We start from the raw sequence: 19043 nt of genomic DNA, 5'->3' as shown, positions 1-19043 counted from the left end.
TTTCTTTCTTTCTTTCTTTCTTTCTTTCTTTCTTTCTTTCTTTCTTTTTGAGACAGGATATTAATGCATAAAATAGGATGACGAGGAGCTTAATGTGTAGCCAAAGGCTGACTTAACAATTGTGACAAACAACTTGCCTTAGCCTCTGAGTGCTGGGATATAGTCATAAGCCTCTGCAGTAGGCTCCTGAATCTTTGTATTTTACATAAAAATGGTAGAACTAAAAGAGCAACTTCTGAGGAATTTGAGAGACACTTCTGTTCTTCAAATGTCTAAGAAAACTCATCAATAGTAAATCAGAAGCTTCAGAGAGAATACGGACAATATGAACCTTCTATCTAATACTGTGATGTATAACAATAAAGCTAAATGTTGATAGAGAGAGGAAATTTATTCTGCTTTGGCAATTGAGACAAGCTTTAATTTATTCTGTTTTGGCAATTGAGACATGCTTCCTGGATGGATCACTAATTGATAGGTTAAAATAAATATGAATTAAATGGTACATAATCATAGATGATGATGATGAAAGAGAAAATATTGATTTGGTGGTTTATATTTTCTCAATATAATATGAAGAACTATTGTGGTGATTTTATTATGCCTGGGCCATTTATTGGACAAAATGCTTGAATCTCACTTAGAAGGGGGAATAAAATAGTCATAGGAGGCAGACAGAGAAAGGCAATTGGGTGGGATAGGGGATGGAGAGGAATGAAGCAGTCAGGATTAGATGTGGGGAGAGACCAGAAAGAGGGCCAGAGGCACAGGAGAATGAATGGAAATCTGAAGCTGTTGAGGGTTGAGCAGTGAGGATATCTTTAGGAAGCTCCAGAGACCTGGGATAGGGTAGGTTTTCAGTATCAATGCAGGTGACTCTAGCTGAGATATCTAAAAATGGGAACATGAAACCAGAAGATGCAACCTCCTGTAGCCAGACAGGACCCCAACAAATGGAGGGATAAGAACACCAACCCACTCATCCACAAAACGTTGACCCAAAATTTGTTCTGTCTAAAAGCAATTCAGGGACAAAGATGAAACAGAGACTGAAGGGATAGTCAACCAATAACCAGTCAAACTTGAGACCCAGCCCATGGGCAAACACCAATCCATGAAACTATTAATGATACTCTGTTATTCTTGAAGACAGGACCCTAGCATAACTGACCTCTGAGAGGCTCTACCCAGCAGTTGACTGAAATATATGCAGATACTCGGAGTCAAACATTGGATGGAGGCCCCCTGGCACACAGGGCTACTTTGTCTGGTTCCAGTGGAAGAGGATGCACCTAAACCTTCAGAGAGTTGATAAGCCAGGGTGTGGGAGGGGATACCCAGGGGCCCTCCTTTCAGAGTATAAGGGGAGGATAGATGGAGAAAAGAACTCTGGGAGGGTGGGACTGGGAGTGGGGACAGTGTTTATGATTTAAATGATAAATAAATAAATAAATAAATAAATTTTTAAAAATGAGAGAAAAAAGAGATTGAGGTGTGTCCAATGGAGAAAAAGAGAAATAATGGAAGAAGAAATGAATGAATTTCTGCCCCTGTCTGAGCAAGAATGGTGAGTGAGAGTTCTCAGGCAGTTTATAGATAGCAGGGGGATAGAGGACTGCCTCACAGAAGAAGGTGACTTTCTTTCTTTTTTTTTTTATTAGTAACTTAAAATAATGTTAATCAAAGGCTTTATAAGTTTGGTAATACTCAATAACAAGATGCCCATCAGAAGTGTAACCCAATACCCAACCTAGATATACCAACCATCTTTGACTGGAGGAGACACGTGAACATTCACCTCCATGTTCCCCCCCCCCCATCTCCTAGCTCCTCTTCTCCTTCTCTTCCTCCTCTCCTTACTCCTTCTCTTCTTCTCCTTACTCCTCCCAACTTAGCTCCTCCTACATATTACCCTTCCTGTTAAGATAAAACTTTTCTTTCAAAATACAATTAGAACATAACTATACCAATTTGTATCAGGAAGGTACAAGATAGAAGGTGACTTTCACAGTGTTAATGACACATGGCCCTAAGAATAAAAAGTGAAAGGTAATCTGAAGGATGTGACTTGAGAACAGATTATTTGTCATGTGGAGTGAAACAGCAATTTGGTAGCATCAGATACCATACTTACTGGAGAGAAAGTTTTGAGGATTGGCTTAACCAATCGTTTGTGCTAATTTTCAAACTACATGGGCAAGAGGGAACAAAAGAAAAAAGAAAAGTAAAAATTTTTAGAGGGAAGGAGGAGATTAAACACTTTCTTAAAGATCTATATGATACCGCATTGTTTTGATAACAAGCTGTTTGACTCAAATGAGCTGATACTGCTAAATAAATGCTGTTATTTGAAATTTTATCAAAAACATTTTTATAATCTTGCAATACTGGAATTGAAGGTACTGTGCCACCAAGTTACATTGCTATTCTTGAAAAGTATTTTTTCTTAGTTTAATAAAATATTTTCTAGCTTTCTATAGTCACCTCTCACCGATTGTTATGAGAACTTAACTACATGTTTCTTTCTCATTGATTAAATATTATTTAAGAAGAAAAATAGCATAACTGCAAAATCTCATTGGTCAAAGTAAGACTTCTATGCTAGACTTCTATGGAGAGCATCAAAGCAATGCATAGTAACGTGTAGTTGGAAACCATGACCTGTGGCAGATGGTTTTGGATCTGAGTCCAGGTTTTTGATTTAAGTCTTGTTCACAAGGAGTTTGACTTCTATAAACACCTAGTTCTTTCTAATAAGGAGATAAATAATATAGCCCTGCCTCTTCACAAAAATGTTAGGCCTACTTCATAAAGGGTTTTCTTTCTTTTTTTAATCTTTATTTAATCTTTTATTAATCTTTATTTAATTTTTTTACTCTCCAGATTTTATCCCGTCTCCTGCTTGTCCACTCTCTGACTGTTCCACATCCCATACCTCCTCCCCACCTCCCATCTCCATAAGGATGTCCCCACTCCAACCCCCACCTCACCAGACCTCTAAACTCCCTGGGGTCTCCAGTCTCTTTAGGGTTAGGTGTATCATCTTTGATTGAACACATACCCGGAAGTCCTCTGCTGTATATGTTTTGGTGGCCTCATATCAGTTGGTGTATGCTGTCTGGTTGGTGATCCAGTGTCTGAGAGATCTCTGGCGTCCAGGTTAATTGAGACTATTGGTCCTCCTACAGGGTTGCTTTCCTCCTCAGCTTCTTCCAGTTTTTCCAAAATTCAACCACAGGTGTCAGCAGCTTCTGTCCATTGGTTGGGTGCAAATATCTGCATCTGACTCTTTCAGCTTCTTGTTGGGTCTTTGGAGAACAGTCATGATAGGCATCTTTTTGTGAGCGCTCCATAGCCTCAGTAATAGTGTCAGGCCTTGGGGCCTCCCCTTGAGCTGGGTTCCACTTTGTGCCTGTTGTTGTACCTTCTTGAGGAATGCTGTTAACTGGCTTGGTTTCCGTTAGTCATACTCTACCAGCTTTATAATAGAACTCAGGATCACCTGCTGATGGAGGGGAATACTCACACTGGGACATCACACATCAAGTAATAATCAAGTAAAATGCCCCACCCACATGCCCACATGCTAGTCTGATTGAGACAGCTCCTCAGTTGAAGTCGCCTCTTATAATTCTTGGCTCTGTCAAGTTGATAATTGAAAAAAACTAGAAGGCTCCACCCTTGTCAATTTGACACACAAGTACCTCACTTAAGCCATAATATTTCTGTTCTTGTTTTGTTCCCAAGAACTCAAGTTAATATCACAATACAAGCTACACACATGTGTGTGTTTTACATGGGGTCTTACAAAAAGTGTCAGAATTTGCTCAACATCCTTTTGTTCCTTTGTTTCCTTCATCTTCAATGTGTCTTTTTTTATGATACTAGAGATTGGACCCAGAACCTATGCATAATGAAAAGTGCACTTTATATTGAGATATGTCCTTAGTTCTCATTAAAAAGATGTCCTAGCTTTGGTAACTTCATTCAGTGTATTCCAATGCATACCATCTAGTTAATATTTTAACAGACATTGTCCATATGACACATGAGTCATTAAAAGACTGGGAAAAAACAGATTCTCAATTTCTTTCTTCCAGTTTTGCCCATCCTCCATTTTTCAACCAGCTTGTTCTATATTTAAGTGCATACTAATATCCCTCCAGGTTCCAAAAGGATATAAGCCTGCATTCTGAAGTATAAGTATGGGAAATCAATTTGGGATTATTAATTTATTTTTACATTTATAATATAGTTTTCTGACTGTTGGCTTTGCTCTTTTTTTTAATTAATCATTTTATTCATTTGTATTTCAAATAACATCCCCCTTCCCAGTTACCCCTCCACAAACCCCCATCTCATCCCCATTCTCGCCCTTCCCCTTTTTCTCTATGAGGGTGCTTCTCCAACCACTCACCCATGGGTGCATGTGCAAACTGGAAGGAATCTTCTCAGATTTGTTCTTAATTGTTCAGATTGAATCCTGTTTTATAGATGGTAGGTGTCTTTGGGCTGCCACCTGTAGGATGACCATGATGCAGTGTAATTCCCACATCCATGAATAGAACAGATTAAACTTGATGCTTCAATTTGCTTAATTGATCTACTTAAAGTACATAAGGTAGAGGATGGAACTAGGAGGAGTTGTTATGGTATAACTAATTGTCAAAGAAATAAAAAGAATTAGGTATCTATAAAAATGCAAGAGTAATCTGTGGGTTATATTTCCTCACTAACCCACAGATGTCTATGTAGACTTTAGGCCTACTCAATAGGAGAGGATTTATTCTGTTACCATAAATATAGTCAATTTCCAGTGATTGGTGAGGCAATGGAAACAACAGGAAAACCTATTATTACCACTCTCCTAAAACAGCACAATCTAAAACTACATTCTTGATACTTATTGTTATAATCTCAGAGAAGTGTAGTTGTTGAATTTCAGTCATATGATTCTTTTTGTAGTAGACAGAGACAATTATAGTTACCCATGACTACTCAAAATCCATATAACAACTGACAGTGAGGTGACCAGTCCCAATTGATACATTTATAAAACAACCCCCACACCCAAGGCTCACCATGGATAAGGGGATATAGGTTATAAGATTCAGGGGCCAGAACATATGCTGCAATACTGTATCTTCTATAGATGGCAAAGATGCTGTACCCATGAGATTCTAACAATAACACTCCAAGTTTCACTAAGAAGGGAAAGCATACTTAGTACTGTAAACATTGAGGTCCTAGAACTCAGAGGATGACCTATTATTGGTATTTTCCTAAAACAGTACAATTCCTAACTACTTTCTAACTACACATTCTTCTAAATATTGCTCTCATCCTTCATTAAAGTCACTTCTTTTGCAACAGACGAAGACCAGTGTAGAAAGTCACAGGTAATCAACATACTGAGAATACCTGCCTGTGGAGTGCTCAGCCCCAATTTAAATATCTTTACATATTAAGGCTTAGGAACATTGTCAAAGAACAGGTGAAAGGATTGCACAAGACCAGGAAGTCAGCTGTAAGATTGAATTTTCTAGATATCACAAATTAATGACACACATGAAGCCTCAACAATATGAGTGCTTAATCAAGACCTTCAGAATCACACCAGTAGACATGCAAACATGGATGGGAAAAATTTCATGAGCCCCCTGCCCCATGATGAAGGGCTTTAGGCAATTAAAATATGCTGAAAGAGGGAGGATTAGGCAGATTGTTGTGTTTGTATATTTAATTGCATATGAAATCATGAGTGGGTTCCTTGATAGTCTTTTGGGGTTTGCAACTGGGCACAACAAAGCCAGGGAACAAGTAAATTAATGCTAGGATTTTGGTCTAAGTCAATGATATGTAGAAGTCCCAGAGAACCTAGAGACTTCGCAGTTTGAAAGGAAGAATCCTGGGTTGTGGTGGAGAGCTGAATCTCCAGTAAAGACAGGATCCTGGCAGAAGGTTGAGCAGAAGCTCTGTGGAAGGCAGGAATGCATCAGGAGAAGGATAAAACAGGAAGGAAGACCCAAAGAGCAGCAGATGGGTGTGAGGATCTCAGTGGCAAAGTAGAGAAGCCTCCTTCAAGGAGATTCAGGTTAGTTTACCTCTCAAGTACTGGGATTAGGCATCACATTTTTTTAGATTATAGGTATATAGAACAGAGATTTGAGAGGGTCTTTGAAAGAGATTTCAAGTATCAGCTTTATTAAATGAGTTATTAATGCCACAGCTAGACTGGCAGTACCATACCATGAGATTTTGAAATGGGAAATTATTTTTCTACTAAGCAAAGTGAGTTGTCTATTATTGAAAGTATCTGAAGGGTAAGGAAAGTCCCTTGGAACAAGGCAACACATTTAGTTAATAAGTAGCCTATACTGACTTGCTCACAGTTGGATTTCCTATAACTGTGTAGGGAGATGAGGAAGTTTTGTGATAACTGTGTGAAAAGGAAAGAAGACTGCAGAGTCATAGTGAAAGATGTCTTAATTCTTATAGCTATACCTGGAAGAGAAAGCATCCAAAGGGAGGTAGTCTGATGGGAGACAGCAACACCTATGATGATATTAATAATTGTTCATATTCTAGAGTAGGTTCTGAAGACTTTTGGAAGTCTCTGCATACACAGATAGAACCTATGTGTTTGTATATCATTGTAAAGTTAGCTAGCATTAGTATATAGATCTATATAGAACACTCAAATGTGTATATTGCTCTGGGTTTGGGGTAGTTGAGAGAGACACTAGTGTGATCTTGAATACATTTTGATAAATAAGATGTATGACCCTCCCAACTCTCAGGGATCATTGGCTGATATCAGTTCATGAGGGCAAAGGGAGAAGATAGATTAAGGATTCGGTAGCCCTCTGAGTACATATGGAAATGACACTTGGAACAACCATGAGAAGGCAGGTCAACTTAGTGTGATTCAAGGCTTAAATAATTTTGAGTGTTGGGGGTCAGAATATCCAGATGGGCACAGATCATTGGCTAGAGGTTTATTGTACCAAGATGTCTCATTAGCACAGAGAGCCATTCCAAGAATCTCAGGTGCTAGCTGAATGGGTTCTTATTAGGAGAAAGGAAGTTGAAACTGTAATCTTAACCATGTAAATGTCTTACATGACATTTTTTTAGGTAGAGGTATATGTGGGGTTTTGAACTCTTTAGATGAGGTCATGGAAAGAGAAGCCCTGACAATCAAGGGAGTCCTCCATATTGCACCAAGTTCAGAAAACTATCTGGACAAAGGTAGAGTTCAACCTTAATTAGCAAGGCAACAAAGAGGCTTTATTAAATACTGGCCAGGACCATTGATACTGGCTGGGTTGATACCTGAGACTATATGACTGTGCTCCCATAGACTGTATTAAATTATAGTAGTCAGGGGCTTATAAAGGCAAAATATATAAGGCTACATATTTCCAGCCTACACAAAATCAAACACATATACTGTGGCAACTAACCTTGTTTAGAGAAATGGAAAAAAAAACACACTTGTTGTCTTACATGAGCAATAGCCCCCAGTATTCCAGGAAGTTATCTGTTTTGGGGTAAGTGGGGATTATGGGATAAAGGTATTTTTGTTTTATAAGTCTCTTAACCACAGTTATTAAAGCTTAAATTATAATGTTAGCCATCATAAGGATCTTGTCTTTTCTTTTGAAATAGTGATGTTCCCTGGAAAAAATATTCATCAGCATTTTAAATGAAACACATACCTGCATCTACTATTGTTTTAAGGAACAAACAAGTAGGGACAATTGTAGCATTCCAAACACAACCTACAGAAATTCTCTTATTCTTGAGTAAATAAGCATATGCTTCTTTCTGTGTTAGAAGTCTCATAGTTGAGACACATTCTGTGTTATCTTTTTTAGGAACTCAATTTATAATTCTTAAATAAGGTGGTGCAATATGGCTTTTTGTCTTTCCATCTTAAAGCCAAGAACACTTTGAGCAAGCATCTGTGACAATTCATTATCAAATCTGGAGGTATAGCTAGCTTTAAATTGCCAGGGTTGTATACAGGGGAAAGGTATTCCTCGACTGGATTTCCAACTATTACTTCCTGCCTCCATCTATCTGCAAATGAGCTCATGAGGTTGAACAATATAGATACTATATTGTGATGGTGTGGGATGATGATGCACTCATGTTTTTACAAGTAATTTATAACCCATATTCCAAAAGTAAGCTCAACAAACTCATTGATCCATCGAGTTGAACTTTGATGGGCTTGAAATTTGTTTTGTAGTCAATGTTCTTCTGACTCAGAGTGAATGGATGCTTATTTGTGCCTCCATAGGAAAATTTAGCACACTATGAGGCAAAAAAGAAAGCAGAAATCTTGGATATAATTGCCTTTCGATTTTGTGAGATAGGATTTATCTCAGTTTGGCATGGATTTTATGATCTTCCTGACTCAGTTTCCGTAGTGTTGGGACCTCAGTCATGTATTGAGAGGACTGAATTAGCCAGAGCTGACACTGTGATAGGCAGTTTGGAAGACTAGGCCTAAGGTCTAAGGTCTGTTTCCCATAGATGAAAACATGGATTCAGGAACCAACCAACCACAGCCAATCTGAGGATGCCTTGACACCCTGAAATGTCTTCAGAGCCCTAACCAATCACAAAGGCAACCAAAGACCTAGAGTTAGAGCCAACCAATCAAAGAAAGGAAAGGTAAAAGTCATCTAGTCCTATCTTAACAGGCTTCAAATTGACCGTATAAAGCATATACCTGGGTGTCTATTCCTGAATGAGGAGACCCCTGCACACAGGAAATTCTGCTGAATAAATGCTCTTTACTTTTGCATACTATTTGAGTTTGGGATATCATTCTTCCACAAATCACAGACCTTAACTGTTCCCATATACCCAGCTAACTATTTTTTTAAATAACAGACTTTCAATCAATCCTCCTTTTTCAGCCCTGCTAGGAGCTGCACTTTCTTTACTTTATATTGCCAGTTTCTGTCCTTTTTATCAGCCTGAAGAGATAAATCAAGATGTTTTATTGTTTCTAAACTGTCAGATTAGGATTCCCTTTTCTCAGTTCTTTGGTCAAAACAACCCATTTGCTTCCCAGCTACCAAAATGTGTTTGCTATTGTGCCCTTTCCTAATCTGTTTCGTTTTACATTGATATCTTAAAAAAATACATGTATTATCATGTTAGTAGAGTTGGAAGTGACAATGTGTATTATTACTCTACCACTATTCATTATAAATAATCCTTACCATTTTGAATAATTTCTTAATATTGGTTAAATACAAGAACTACGCAATCAGTTGAAACTAGCAGAGCCATTTTCATCCAGCAACATGGCTGCTGTGGTAAAGGATCACATCAGAAGTTATGATCTGGCTGGGCTGCAGACACACTTCACATCTTAATCCCAAACAAGGACATCTAATTTCAGGGCAGACAAAGTGATATATCAGAGAAAATTTTGACAGAATGAGTCAGAGATAGGATACACCCAACTTTCACAAGGACAGGAAAGAAAAGCTACTTAAAGAAAAGTGAGGGAGCCGGGAGGTGGTGGCGCACGCCTTTAATCCCAGCACTTGGGAGGCAGAGGCACGCAGATTTCTGAGTTCGAGGCCAGCCTGGACTACAGAGAGAGTTCCAGGACAGCCAGGACTACACAGAGAAACCCTGTCTCAAACAAACAAACAAACAAACAAACAAAAACAAAAAATAAAAAAAGAAAGAAAAGTGAGGGAGAGAATGGCATTCAATTCAATTCAGTTCAGAGCAGGTCAGGTAGGAGCAGTTTAGTTCAGTGCAGTTGTACTCAGCTCAGAGAAGAGCAATTGCGATCAGAGCAGTTCAATTTGTAGAGCTCAGAGGCAGTCTTTCCAAGCAAAGCAATTCAGTCAGAAGTTGATAGAAGCCAATTTGGATTAGCCAGTTTGGATAGAAATTTGAGCCAGAACAGCTGTGTTGAATCAGCCAGCCAAAGTTTGGAAAGAGTGAGTTTATTCAGCAGTAAGTCTCAGAGGCTGAAATATTCTAGACCTAGGTTAGCAGATAGAAGCTGGAAGATGAAGCCTTCAGTGTCCGGACTTTCAGAAGATTAGATTGATGGAAGCTAGAAGCTTCCAGGCCTAGACCTATTGACGGATTGCTGGGTTCAGCACAAGCCATGTATTCAGAAATTTTGGGTACAGTTCTCATCTCATCACTTCACCTGAGGAAATAGAAGTGTCATTGCATTTACAGAAACTCTTTCCTAACTCTTTAAATTCCATCTATCTCCATCATTTTATCACAAAGCAATTAATTTAAAGCTATGTTTTGGTCTTTCCTTTTATAGTGGACAACCTTTTTTTTTAATATGTATCTGTCCATTAAAAGGATATATATATATATATTATACCTGGGTGTCCATTCCTGAATGAGGAGACCCCTGCACACAGCAAATTCTGTTGAATAAATGTTCTTTATATGTCTTAAACCTTAATAGTCATATTATATTAGCTATGTCTCTGTAATATTAAATATATAAAATCTATGCATGCTTTTATATTTGTGGGGATCACAAAGATCCTTGTGCCCATAGAGCACCATGGAAACCAACAGTATTAATCATGCAGGGTTGTATCCTCAAACGAGAAAATGAGTACTTGTTTTCTACCTAGAAGGCTTGGAATAGGTATTGTTACTGACCTGGTTAATTTTACTACCTCTGGAACCAGACATTTTCAAATCTAAATTTTTATGCGAGACTTTCTTTTCCTAGACTTCTTTAGTTTTGTTTCACAGTCAATACAACATTTTTTAGGAGAGATGTCAAATGTTCTTTACAGCCTTTTGATCTCTGTTTCATCTCAGACAGTGTCTGCATCAGATCCTAGGTCCTTAAGCTACAGAACCCATCATCACATACACCTTGCAAAGGAGTTTTGATGTTGACATGCCTTAAACTTTATTGTGCACATGGGACTGGAATGGTTGTTACCAGGAAACTTTTTTTCCAAAATTGTTCTCAATTTAAACATGTCTAAAATAAACTGACCTTGGTGTCAGATTCTAGAATTTTGAACCAGCACCAACAACGCTGGGCTGAATTGAAGTGGAAATTCCTGGTTTCTTTGGAGACTCAGTTGTGCCATGTGATGTTTTTCTGGAACCTGTCTTATGAGAGGATGTCTTCCTGAATTAAATATGTGGTGTTTTTCTAGAAGCTGTCTTGTGAAAATCATTTGATGCTTTGGTAGAGTGGAAGTTTGAGAGGGACCATGATGTTAGAAAAAAATATAAATATAATCTCCCAGAGAATGAGAGGATGCTCTTGCATTTGTTCACATTGCAATGTTTCATTGTTCTTCACTGATGATGCTCTTGTATTGGTCTGCCTTGCAATGTTTTGCTGGACTTTGTTGATCTTTGCTTATCATGATTCCATAGAGAGAAACACACCAGAGAACTTCTTGTGGTATTCTGCATGCTTTTTGTTGCTTCTGCAGACTCACGCCTATTTGTCATATCCTTATGGTTTCTTCTAGATTGAGGCACTGCTATTGATTTGTGTTTGGTGTTTTGGACTGGACTGCTGATATCCTCACAATGGAGACTTGGAATTGCCCCAAAGAACTACTTCTAAACATGTCCACATTCCTTTTTTCCTATTAACTTTTCTTCTTTCTTACCTATTGGTTGGGTTGAAGCATTTAAGAACTCTTATTAAAATAGGTTTTGAAAAATCTGAGCCTACACTGAATGAAATTGTTTTCTTTCCTCACATAGTTTGTACCTCACACAGTTTCTTTTCTTGCCAGCTGTAGAGCTTGCAGGAACTTCCACATATATTTTACTCTAGTTCATTATGTATCACTAAACAAGAATGTTTTATCATAAATAAAAAAAATATTTCTTGAGACTTTATCAATCCTGGTGTAATTTGTACGCCATACCTCTTTTTTTTTTCTGTATTGACCCTTCCTCCATCCCAGTTGGACCTCTATTTCATTCACTCTGTTTTCCATGTGAAATTTCACACACACACACACACACACACACACACACACACACAAAGTTGCATGCACAAAGAAATTAAACCAATTGGTTTGATAATGCTGTACCACAGGAAGCACAGTCAAAAAAGAATCCTGGTACAAGGTACAAGAAACCTTTCAAATGGCTTGTCAGGGTAGTTTAAGTGACTCCCCAAACAATGGAGTTTATCAAAGTAGCTCTTAGTTGACTCTTAGGTGTTGAGTGTGGACCCATATTGCTGAGTATTTCACACAAGTAGGACATAGGACTCAGATGATTCAAGATGCATCTCGCCTCCTTCAATCTACCTTTCATGATTCCAGAAAGTACTATGTAAGCTGCCAAGGGATGGGTGTAATTACAGTCTTATGTAGCTAAAACAACCAGTGACCTACGATAATTACCAGCACAGATATCTCACCTCATTTTCAGTCTATGTTGAAATTCTCAAGAAGTAAGCTAAGATATACCTCAGCAGCAGAATAGATTGACTATCTAATGAGAGTAAAAACAAACATTCAAAAGGGAAAAGCTTCTTTTTTCCATGTTCTTTTGTGTGGGTTCATATCATAACATGTGATCCAGATTTAGGATGGGTCTTCTTACCTCAAATGATCCAATCAAGAAAAATTTCACTTGAGTACTCAGATGCTTGAGTTTAGTTGACTCCCAGTTTAGTAACATTGTTACTCAAGGATAGCCACAAGAAATCCATACCTTCTTACTTGACATGTAATCATATATCATGCTTGATGTTCAAATGAAAACAATAACCAGACCATAATTGTATTTAGTATCATATGACTATCCTATGTATAACCACAAAGCCATTATTTATTTTAGAATAGGATAGGGTGGAAATATCTCTTATGGGACTATATTTTACTGTCTTGTAACTTAATTATGAATAACTGCTGGTAGTATATCAATTGATGGTATATGGCATCATGAATAGAAGAAAGATACTACAAATATATGCTTAATATATATGTGTTTATGCACAAATACATTCTCAACAAATTATGACAAAAACAATCATGTCAACAGTTCTCCTTTCTGCAACTGGTTATATGGTGTTAACTAGAATTTATTAATGTCTCTACTGTGAATTCTGTCTATCGTGCACCTGTAGGAAGCTTCTTGGTAGGTCATGGTTCTTTTTCTGGAGGACAAAACCATAACTTCATTCCTGAAGGGTCTGAGCCAATTGCCATTGATTTAGTTGTTTAAGAATTTTTCTGCTTATACAGACCTAACAGAAATCTAGTAGGCTTCTTATTACTTCATGTCTAGAAATCATGAAGCAAAGATCTATATGAGTTATGTGTGGTAGGTTGAATGAGCATCGCCCCATATGCTATATATATATATATCCCTCCCAGTCACTAGGGAGTGGAAGGGTTTTAAAGGAATAAAAGGATTCAGAGGTGTGGTATTTTGTCATAGGGGTGGGTTGGGGTTGATGTATTAAATGCCTACAGCAGGCTTTCTCGTTCTCTCTCTCTTGTCCTCTCTGTCCATGGGTTGGAATACTTCTCTCAGGTACTTCTTCAGTGGGATGCTCTCACCATGCTCCCACCGTTATGATAATAGACTAACCCTCTGAAATAGTAAATAAACTCCCAGAAAAATGCTTTCTTTTATAAGACTTACCTTGCTTAATGTATCTCTTTATAGCATTAGAACAATGGCTAGATATAAGATACCATAAAAATCACTTGGCCTGTGCTACCTATTACAGGTCAAGCCATTATAGATATTGCTTTTCCGGTGCTGCCAGTTATAACTATGCTCACCTTGCTTATGGTGATTTAGTGCTCCCATACCTGGCTGCTGGTATTCTGGAGCCCAATTAAACCCATCACATTTAATTCATTTAATTAAGGGACATCTTCAATCCTAAGTCTGGCACATGGAAATGAACAATGGCAAAGCTGTTCAAGTGTTCCTCTCACCATTTTTCTTCTTATAGAATTAGTAAAGGGCATGTCTTCTGAGCCTGTTCATTGTGGAGGATTACATTTAATATATCTGATACACTCTACCACTGCAATTTCCCTGAGCCTTAATATCCATTCATCAATGCTAAACCAAGGGATATCAAACACCTTCAGTTCTTTTTCAATAGGGCATCTTTTGACAAATGCTTCAGACAACCAATCAAACAAACCTTTGAAACTCCTCTTAATTCTGTGAGCCTTTATATTAACCTAGAATCTCCAGACAGTAGACCCATATCAATAAATTCAGCCTGATTCAGTTTTATGTTTCTTCCACTATTCTATACCCTTAAAATCCATTCATACACATATTCTGCAGATTTATGCTTGAATGAATTACCACCGTCACTTAGCTCTTTAGTGATGTAGTACCTCTCCCTATAGACTACACTTTCTATCTTCCCTCTACACACCTGCTTACCATTAAGTATGGTTCTAGGTCTAGAAGCAACTGTAGGAGGACTTTGAGGAAAAATAAAATAAGTATTGCCTGGCACCTTTTTCAGTAAAAAAATCAATGCTGATTCAACAGACTATGAATGATTAATTCCCTCATGCTAAGGCAGAGAAGACAAATTTGCAGGAACACAGGATAGTTTGCCAATGATGGAGAGATTAATTTCTCAGATGTGATAGGCCATTCAGAATCTGAGGATTCAAAATTCTTAGCCTTAGTAGGGACCTCCCACAGATTTCTATCTTATGCTACATGATGCTGTTTGTTAGCAATCAGTGACTGTACATTAGCTACCAACAAACTTTCAATCTGGCACTTGAAGTTTCATTGTAATCCAGCCAATATTCTAATCAGAGCTTTGATTTGATTTTCTTTGACTTGAGGTCTATGGGTTATGGACAGAAGCTTTTCTTTCAGGGCTTATTTGGAGATCATTAAACTGTTTATGATTATGTGAGCTGGTTAACTATACTGGTGAGCTCATTATTTTCCTTTGCCACTGTACCCTGCATTGCTAGAAATTGGTCAATTTGATCACAGAAGTCACTTCTTTCCTTTGTTAATTTATCCAGAGAAGCTAGAAGCTAGCAGCTAACATCATTATTTTTTGTTATTTTCCTAAAAATTGTCAAAAGTTTACATATAGAATCACTAATTCTTTATTATAATAGATGAATAAAGATAGGCAAAGGCATTTTCTGTAAAAGTTATTAAATAGTCCACATCATGAATTTTTAGTGTTCTCTATGCATCTAAGGCTTTGTTAACTGTAGATGTTGAAAAAATGGAAAGCCTGTTCCAAATATTTACAGTTTTTTCTTGTCATTCTGTTTCTCTGGAGCCACTCCTACTACCACAATTTATATTAGTCAAAGTTCTCTAGAAGAACAAAGACAGAATATATATATATATATATATATATATATATATATATACATATATATATATATATGTGTGTGTGTGTGTGTGTGTGATACATATATATATATATGATATATATATATTCCAGTATATAAATTTCAATATATATGTTCCTATATATTCCAATATACATATATTCCAATATGTATTCCTATATATTCCTATATATTTCAATATATATATACGTATATGTATATATATTCCAACAATGGCTGTCTCCCATTGAAATAGACAAGAATCTAGCATTCATTCATTCATTCTACAAGGCTGAATGTCTCAGATGGTCTTCAGTCTATTTTAAAATTGTAGGCTGTCACCACATGGTGCAGTCCAAACTGAGAGTGGTTCTACTGACCTCAAAAAGTCCAGACTTAGGGTAGGTATTCTCATATTATATTATACAGTAAAGAAAATCCTTCACATATTTGTGCAGATGCTTGGATTTCAACTAATTCTAGATATAGTTATTAGCAATGAAAATTAATTATCCTAGGAAGTTTTTTTAAACCCAAACTAAAATATATCATATAATAAAAATATAATACTCCTGCACATAGACCCAAAATAACTCTATGTCTTCCATAGAAATACATGCATGTCAATATTAACTGTTTCATTTACTATAATATATAGAATAAACATGAATTCCTATTAGTACAGAAAAGGTAATGTAAATCTGATACTTATACACAATAGAATTTTCTTCAGACCTAAAGAACAATAAAATTTTAAAATTTATGAGAAAACAAATGGAACAGGAAATTACTTCATCTTTTGAAGTAATCAAGCTATTCTGATAAACAAACATAACATGCCATTTCTTTTTGGTATATCCTAGCTTTTAACTTTTATATATGTGTTTATATGTGTGGGAATGTGGATATAGGTTACAAAACTTGAAAGCAATGGAAATAATGTAAGGAAGAGGGTTAGCAATGAAATTCATGGTGTAAAAGAAGGGAAGCAATGCTGGAGGTGAAAGAGTTTAAGTAAGGGGCAGAACATTGCACAGAGAATGGGGAAAAAAGCTTAAAAAGTAAAAGCAAAAACAAATTATGAGAGGTTAGATGGTTTCCTACTTAAAAAAAAAAACAGGTCTCAAATATGTTTCTCAGCCCTCAAATCATGACACTCACAATGATCTAGTTCTTCCAAACTCTTTGTAAAAAGAAATGTTTAACTACTCTACTGTCTAAATAAGTGTAAAGACATAACAATAACAACAAACAACAATAAAAAAATCAAAAAACCTCTAAACAAATATTCCTGGTGAAGCTAGATGCAAAAATCCTCAATAAAATACTTGAAAGATAAATACAGGCATATATAAAAGTGATTATTGACCATGATCAAATTGGCTTTATCCTGGATATGCCAGAAAGGTTCAACATATATAAGCCAGTATATGAGTAAATTATATGTGTTGCACATATTCTTTAATATCTGGTAATAATGCAGATACATCATGATAATTATTATTTGTATAGATTGGTGTCTTTTGTATAATTTTGTTAAGAAGAGTTAATTACAATCTCTAGGCAGAAAATGTTGCTGTTCTCCTGGTTTCTTAGAGCTTGCCATCTCTTCAGTCTTCTGACTTTTAATTTCCAGGGCTTGCATTCTGCCATGTCTTCAGAAGAAGGGAAGCTCTTTGTGGGAAAGGCTCAACTTCAACACTGATGAGCAGGTACTTGAAGACCACTTCAGCAGCTTTGGGCCTATCTCTTCCAGTGAAGGACTGGAAGATTCAAAGATCCCGAGGTTTTGGGTTCAGCACCTTCAACAAACCCAGAGCATGCCTCAGATGCGATGAGAACCATTGGGGCCCATGGGCTTGGTTGCAGCTACACTAGAGGTGGTGGAGACCAGGGATTTGGAAGTGTAAGACATTGCAATCAACCTGGAGGATACGGATATGGGTATGGGCGGTCTATAGACTACATTGGCAGCCAGCATGGCTATGACCGCTACTCAGGAGGAAATTACAGAGACAATTATGACAACTGAGATGGGGCGTGACCACAAAATGTAGATACACAAGGAATAACACTTCTGAACCAGGATTGTCCTTGCAAATTGCTGTATTTATAAAGATTTTTGGAGCTGTGCTGAAATTTCTGTTTTAGTACATCAAGTTCTATTTTTGAATTGAGCTCCCAAGGTAGTTTGTTAAAGAACTTTTAGAAAGCTCCATGTGTTCTTTAAACATTTTTTCCCTTTTAAGGACAAATTTTTAAGACATTTGGTAGAGTTCCAATATGTTTCCTTTCATCAGAATTTTTGTTTAGGCACTCAGGGTTATTGATTCTGGCCAAGAGAACAAAGTGGCCAGGGTTAATCAGTTTTATAAATTAATGAGTATTTAGGGACACTTTAAAAACTTGTAAACAATGTTTATCATGGCCAGAAAGTGATTTCTGAATATACCAATGAACAATCTGAATCAAGATTATGATTATTTAGAGATTTTTAAAATTAAAGATCACCATCCTGATTATATAGAAGAGCTTCTTTAAAAATATTTGTGGATGTAATTTTTTAATATTGGAAGAAAAAGTATTCTGTTGTGTCTTATGTGTTTAGAATGTCCTGTATGGAGCTAATTAAAAGATGAAATCTGAACACACACACACACACACACACACACACACACACACACACAGAGAGAGAGAGAGAGAGAGAGAGAGAGAGAGAGAGAGAGAGAGAGAGACAGAGAGAGAATGTTTATTTTAGCTATAAAACTTTTACTTTAAAATATAGATGCTTCACAAAATGGAATTAAGCTTTAAGATAAGTTTTTGGTATTTAAAAAGTAGATTTCTTTATTCAAATAATACTGAATAATGAGAAAATCTTTTACGAGATTAGTGACAACTTTTACATCTTTGAAACATGAAAATTACACTCAAGTAAGGTAGGAGTTCAGGATAAGCAAATGGTTATAACAAATTTAAATGAAGGGGCATTATGTCCTTTGTCACTTCATTAAAACTAATTCATTAAACATTATTTTATTGTTTAGGAATATACTGAGCAAAATATTCAACATCATAAACTACTTTAGAAATCTAACTATAGAATTATTTATAAACAAAAAATGTGAGACATTTTTAATTATTTGGGGTACTTGATTGTCACCCTAGTTGAAGATGAGTATCACACAGTATTTTTAAAGTTCATGTAGATGTGCTATCAGATGAGGTTGGACAATGTTTGATCTAAGAAGTGTGAATGTAAAAATTAATCTCCCAGAGTTTTGTAGTTCAGAGTAGGTTAGAAGCATATGGATGGAGCCTTTTTACTCCAGGCAGAGTGGGGTGTTTGATGGTATTATGTTGTTTATTTTTTTCAGCTGTTAATATTATCTAGTTTTGTTTATCTTTTGAGGAAGACTATGAACTAATTTTGAAATTCAATAATCATAGTTAAATGTATTTTGTAATAATACATCTATTCTAAGAGAGCTTGCATATATAGTTCTTAGTATTTTAGAAGGATATCAAGTACTTATTTTATTAAGAAATAATGAATGTTTTGCATGAAAGAAAAAAATCTTAGAGGAAAGCCAAAAATTTACTTAATTTTTGACACTTTATTAGCCAAATAACAATTTGTCATTGTTTATCTAACAGCCCAACTTTTAAAAATTTATGTAATTA

General features: G+C 36.4%; 1 pseudogene; it reads left to right on the top strand.

Annotated features, from left to right (window-relative positions):
- Positions 1–17010: 17010 nt before the first annotated feature.
- On the top strand, positions 17011–17391 carry LOC114610122 (annotated as a pseudogene).
- The last annotated feature ends 1652 nt before the right edge of the window (positions 17392–19043 follow it).

Source organism: Grammomys surdaster, unplaced genomic scaffold (genome assembly GCF_004785775.1).
Source record: "Grammomys surdaster isolate TR1022 unplaced genomic scaffold, NIH_TR_1.0 126029, whole genome shotgun sequence".
NCBI lineage: Eukaryota > Metazoa > Chordata > Mammalia > Rodentia > Muridae > Grammomys > Grammomys surdaster.
Note: the sequence above shows the minus strand (reverse complement) of the source record. Positions and strands in the feature narration are given on the sequence as shown.